Source organism: Hypanus sabinus, chromosome 17 (genome assembly GCF_030144855.1).
Source record: "Hypanus sabinus isolate sHypSab1 chromosome 17, sHypSab1.hap1, whole genome shotgun sequence".
Lineage (NCBI taxonomy): Eukaryota > Metazoa > Chordata > Chondrichthyes > Myliobatiformes > Dasyatidae > Hypanus > Hypanus sabinus.
In genome coordinates, this window is record NC_082722.1 from 28,201,783 (window position 1) to 28,208,188 (window position 6,406).

Below are 6,406 nucleotides of genomic sequence, written 5' to 3' on the forward strand. Positions count from 1 at the left end.
GGTACGACTTATACATAACAGGTTACACCTGAACCCCAGGAGGACCAATATTCTTGTGGGCAAGTTTGCTAGAGCTGTTGGGGTGGGCTTAAAGTAAGTTGGCAGGGGTCTATGAACTGGAGTGTTAGAGCTGAAGATGTGGCAGTTGGTATACTTTAGTCTTACAGGACTGAAGATGTTATATTTAATTGCACGTAGTATAAGGAATAAGGCAGATAATCTTGTAGCACAGTTAGAGATTGGCAGGTATGACATGTTGGCGTCACTGCGATGTGGCTGAAAGAGGATCATAGTCAAGAGCTTAACATCCAAGGATACTCATTGTATTGAAAGGACAGGCACGTAGGCAGAGGGGCGGAGTGGATCTGCTGGTAAAAAAAAATCAAAATCCTTAGAACGAGCTGACATTGGATCAGAAGACGTTGAATCCTTGTGAGTAGAGTTAAGAAACCGTAAGGGTCCGGTGATGTCATCGTCGAGAATGGCAGCTTAAGTCACTAGCTCCTCCGCAAAAACACGTATTAAGCCCCATTAACCCATCAAATATAATATTTTTTGAAAAATGTTTGAACTGAAAAGAGGGGCAATAATGGGGAAAGGGAATGGAAATTTAAAAAGCGACACTGCGGAGCCTGTGTCCGAGAGGAATGCAGGGAGCAGCTCTCCTACCCGACTGCGTGCTAGCGAGGCGGATGCTGGGCTTCGTTCAGGCGAAGCAGCGAATATCTTCAAAATCCTGAAAGAAATAATGGAGGTCCAGAAAGATATAAAGCAGCAGCTCCATGATGTTAAGTCAGAGCTCGCCAGCGTCAATCAAAAAATAGCGGTGGCAGAGACTCGAATTGAGAAGGTGGAAAATTGCGTTCAAAATGTGGAACGGATACTGAGTAAGACAATAAAAATAATACACACCAAGAAGGTAAACTGCTTGACCTGGAGGGAAGATCACAGCGGAAAAATATCAGAATCTACAACGTTCCCAAAGGAGCGAAGGGCTCGTCTATGACGGAGTTTGTCGGAAAGTTACACGTTGGATCTTCCTCCCGGCTATGAAGCTGGAAGTCGAAAGAGCCCACCGCGCGTTAGTCCCGAAACCTACCCTTTGATAGAAGAAATAAAATCATAGACTATTTGCTAAACAAGGAGAAAATTCAAAGAACAGTGGTGCAAAAGGATTTAAGAATCCTGGCCACCTCTGTTCTTTGAATTTTCTCTCTGTTTAGAATCCTTGCACAGGATTCCCTAAAGGTTAACTTACAGGCTGAGTCGATTGTAAGGAAGGCAAATGCAATGTTAACCTTCATTGTGAGAGGACTAGAACATAAGAGTAAAGATGTGATGCTGAGACTATATAAGGCTTTGGTCAGACCAGACTTAGAGTATTGTGAGCAGTTTTGAGCCCTTTAAATAGGACCATACACATAGGAATGGAATTTGGCCATTCAGCCCATTGATTCTGCTCTGCCATTCCATCATGTCTGATACATTATCCCTCTCAATCCCATTCTCATGCCTTTTCCCTGTAGCCTTTGATGCCCTGAGAACCTATCAAACTCTGCTTTAAATATATTCAATTACATGGCCTCCACTGCTGTCTTTGGCAATGAATTCCTCAAAGTTAACATATGAGGAGTGTTTGATGGCTCTGGGTCTGTACTCGCTGGAGTTTAGAAGAATGAGCGTGGAATCTCATTATAACTGATCAAATATCGAAAGGCCTAGTTAGAGTAGATGTGACGAGGATGCTTCCTATAATAGCTGAGTTTAGGACCAGAGGGCACAGCCTCAGAATAGAGGGACGACCATTTAGAACAGAGATGCAAAGAAATTCCTTCAGCCAGTGGGTGGTGGTTCAGTAGAATTCATTGCAATTTCAAACTGAGTCTCCCATTACACCTGCTCCAGCAAGTGTTGTGCTTAAATGTATTATATTAGTCAAGTGCTCAAACCCAGCCACTGCCCAACACTATCAGTTTCTGAGTACACATTGCCACAGTTATCGATCGGTAGCATGACTCCCACCGCCTTGGACCATGAGCCACTTAATTCCTCCCAGAGGTCACAAGAGTTCTTCAGAGATTTTAGAGCTTCTAAGAGCCAGACTTGTCTATCAGCTGCCTTCGGTGTCCTACCTCACGAATGAGTAGAATTCTGCTGCATTAACACCCATTACAGTAACCTGGCCATTTATCTTAATAGTTGTTGTGCAGTCTTCTGTCATGTTACCATTCAATATGCAGCATCAGTAACTGCAATGGCATGCAAGTATTTCTCTGAATGTATTTGGTCAGTGTAATTCCTTGCCTCCAAGCACAATAGATACCAATTCTTTATATCAGCCACTTTCTGCTTGCTTCTACAACTTGTTGCAGGTGTCCAGTTTTTCTTTCTGTTTTACATGAGTAATGGGGAACCTAGCTTTTAACAGTTTGCCTGCCCATCAGGCTTCCAGGGTTGGAAACTGCCCTCTATGTCCCTGTAATGAGGTACTGATGGTAAAAAGGCCACCTCTGCTGCCACTTTTAACCCAGTAGCTTTTCCCAATAAAGATGCACCTTTATCTTGAGCTGGCTGAAACTCTGTCATATTTTTCATTCATGTTTGCATTGAATCCACAATTTGTGCTCTCTTCTCAAAAATAAAGATGCTGCACGTTAAAGATGTTGACGTGCACTTTCATGTCATTTAACTCACATGCTAACCAGTTCCTTAATGGTATGTTCAAGAATTTCCATAAATCCCATCTGGGTTGTTATTCTGCATTGTTGTTTTCAGAATGCATAGTTTCTAATGTTTCCAGTTAAATGAATTGTGTTTTATTCTGAAATGGTCTGGAACAGAGGATCACTTTTACTTACTCGTTTAATGACTATCATCAGATATTCCTGTCAGTATTGAGCAGTAGTATAATAATGCTTCACCTGACAATTAAAGCTCATTTCAGCTGGTTTGGTGAAAGTAGTTAAACTTCGAAGCAAGCTATAGGCACTTAAACCTAATGCACTTAGAAAATTGGCAATTGCTTTAATTCTATTTTTCATTTGCTTTAAAATACTGCTCAGTTTGCTCAGTATATAATATCCAGTTATCTCTTTTGCAATTGAATGTGTCTGTCCTTCCCATGTACCCGCCATCTCTTTTTTTATTTATGATTATTTTCACTGGGTACACACTGTTTATGAACCCATGAATTTGTCAGTTAATGCTTTTTAAACTCGAGCGTTTCTCTCTTGCAAAGAAAGCACACTGCACTTTTTAGAAGATTCAAATGTCTTGCTGCACTTGAACAGGTAGGTACTCCATTCAGGTTTGTTTAAAACTTTCTTGTTGCCACTGTTATGTTTTGTAACTCCAAAACATAAAACCAATTGAAGGAAAATGACAGAAACACGGGATAAGCTGTCCGAGTTTTGCTTTCACTTTAAGTAAGGCATGCACATATATGACATGGTGGCATAGTGAAGTATGCCATTTACGTAGTTTCACATATAACCTGCAATGGATTAATTAAATGAACAAGAACGCTTAATTAACAATATATTTACAAAATTACTCAAATATTGCTGAAGTATTAAGTACACATCCTAGTCCCTCTTGAGTTAATCTTGAAGACTGTCTTTTCCTTAGGCAAATAGTTGAAATTTTTGGCATTTATACTGATGTGTGCAGGGGATGTTATATATAAGGTTATTAGTAGAGAAATCTACAAACTCTGGGTAAAGGAACTTTCAGACTCCTATGTGTGAAGTTGGAACATGTTTCACCAATCAAGACATTTTTTATAAATTAATGAGCATAATGTATTTTTGTGGAACTTACAGTTTAACTGGTTTTTCACTTTCAAAAATCAGTTCTGGAGTTAGTAAGCTCTGCTCAAACAAATTGTTAATTTGATTGGTGTGACTAATGTTTCTTGGACATAATCAAGGTTTAACGTGAATCATTTCTTACAAAGTGGTATTTCTACTTTATCTCTCAACAAGAAATCCTGCCTGTTATTTTGAGTTCCTTCCTTCATAAATCAATATCATTGGCTAAGAAAATATGCATAGCAAAATTTGAATTCACAAGTTGAAATCCTGAGTAGCAACTTCAATAAATACAAAATCTGTAAATGATTTCCTGAAATGTAAGTGAGCCACAACTCTACTATTATGGCCTGGCAGCTATTTCTCGTCTGAATGCATGATGAATTTGTCTGCCCATAGTGACACAGAGAACTTGCTGGTGCATGTTAAGATCCTCGGAGCCCTGACATTACTTCTAAACCAAAAATGTCTTTATAATGCACCAACTATCTTTTCTTTCAGTCCGTCTTCACAAAGGGTCTTGGCCTGAAATGTCGACCGTACTTCTTCCTATAGATGCTGCTTGGCCTGCTGCATTCCACCAGCATTTTGTGTGTGTTGCTTGAATTTCCAGCATCTGCACATTTCCTTGTGTTTGCGTTTATAATACACCAATCATTTTAACTCTCCCTGCAGTTCCTTTCTAACCAGGAGGCATGTCCCCTAATAGTTAGCTTCACCTGTTGTTAACCTTCTTCAATAGATCCATGCTGAGATTACTACCAGCTATTTGCCTTCTGGGCTCTTTGCATTCCTAAATCTCCTTCACAGTGTGGTAGCCTGGACTTTTGACTGTATCATAGATCACTGTAGGAAGTAACAGCAACATTTAAGGAGGAAAACACTATGGGCAGTTAACTTCACTTCCAAGTAAACTCATTCATTGGAAATCTTATTAAGCTTTTGTCTTTTATCAAAACGAATATCTTATTAAAGTTTGAACTAGTTGATCTATCACAAGTAACAAGGGGCCAGGAGATCATAATAATTTACAGTACATTTCCCTGCTATAAGTATGTTTTCTCCTTGAAGGAAATAATTCTTCAATTTGTACTTATGAGCAGACATGATGGAGCTAAAAGAAAACATGGAATCATATGAAAATGATTAGCAGAATATCCTGTGGAAGTAATTCCCTGAGTTTTTATATATAAAGTGAGTGGTTCATTTCACCTTGTTTGATCTTCTTGTATCACAAGCTGATAAGAACTTGGGTAGAATGTTCATTTGAACCATAAAAATGCTTATCCACAAAGAGACTTGTGCAACATAGAGCTAGCTGGAAGATTAGAAAGACCAAACTAAGAGCTAGATTTCTGGTCCCACCTCTCATTTCACTTTGGTCTTGCTCTGCCTCCTTGGAATTACATAGCTTCCAACATCCTATTAGTTCAGAGGGCTTGCGTAATTAAATGCAAACGGTTTTAAGTAAAGGAAAACAATGTTATAGTTGAGATATACACAGTGCCTTATTAAGGTTACAAAACTATTTGCAACAGGCTCATAAATAAGTTGCTTTGTTGCAAACAATAATTTGAATGTTTTAATACTACTTGTTTTGATCAGAGCCAGGAGTGCATGTTCCTTTTGCTACTGAAGCAGTTTGTCGGAGTGGTGGGTCAGCCCAAAGTGACTATAAACACCTGCTGGAACATCTGGCTTGGCAGTGAACCAGCTCACGATTCTGCTTCATAGTGCTTCTGCCAGAATGCTCTGTTTTGCATTTAATTGTCAGAGTAGGGAACAACAATTTTAAAATTCATCTGTAAAACAAATTAACACCAATGCATCTGAGTATAACAACTGGTTAAATAGTTTCCTGTGGGATTGCAGATAAACATAATGCAGGGTAAGGAGGGATTGGAGGACTCGGGTGTAGGCATCACTCTTCTCTCCATTTCCTGTCCTTACTGCTATTTTTGCAAAACTGTGTAACTTCAGCATGACAAGTTTGCATAGGCACTTTCCAATAATATTCTGGAAACTACAATTTGGTAATAAGTGATTACAGATGCAGGTTGATCTCCCAGGACTTGTGCAAAATGCACAGAAAACAACTTTATCCTGATGCAGGGTCTTGACCTGAATCGCCAACATTTTCTTTCCTTCAGCAGATGTTGCTCAAACTGCGGACTTCCTCTAGCAGTTGGTTTTAATGTTGCTCTGGATTCAGAGTCTGCAGTCTCTGGTTTGTCCACAATTGCATCCCTACCCTCCATCGCCTGTCACTTCTGCAGGAGCTCTGTCTAGACTGCTACTTGGAGCAGGTTGAAGATATGCCTGCTCAAAACTGACAGGGACTCTCTTTAGAAGTGAAGATTGACATCGACTGTAATTCCAAGTTAGAAAAGTCTGCTGTCCATTGGGAAACTAAATGGACGTGACCTGTCAATACTTATATAAACATGAAAAAGGGTCTGCCAGGGATGACAGATGCACTTAGGTCAGGAGCAACATGCACGCAAGCCAGTGATAGGGCCGAGATAGCACTAAAAAATATTTTGGAAGGGTGATACCCATCTTTTTTTATGGGGCAAGCAATCTTTCTCCCTCACCCT

The 6,406-nt window shown here is 39.8% G+C and overlaps 1 protein-coding gene across 2 annotated transcripts in view; it reads left to right on the forward strand.

The window, feature by feature from the left end:
• The window catches only part of LOC132406767 (11-beta-hydroxysteroid dehydrogenase type 2-like), an 83,032-nt gene that overhangs the window by 67,840 nt on the left and 8,786 nt on the right, over window positions 1-6,406 (forward strand). The window lies entirely within an intron of this gene.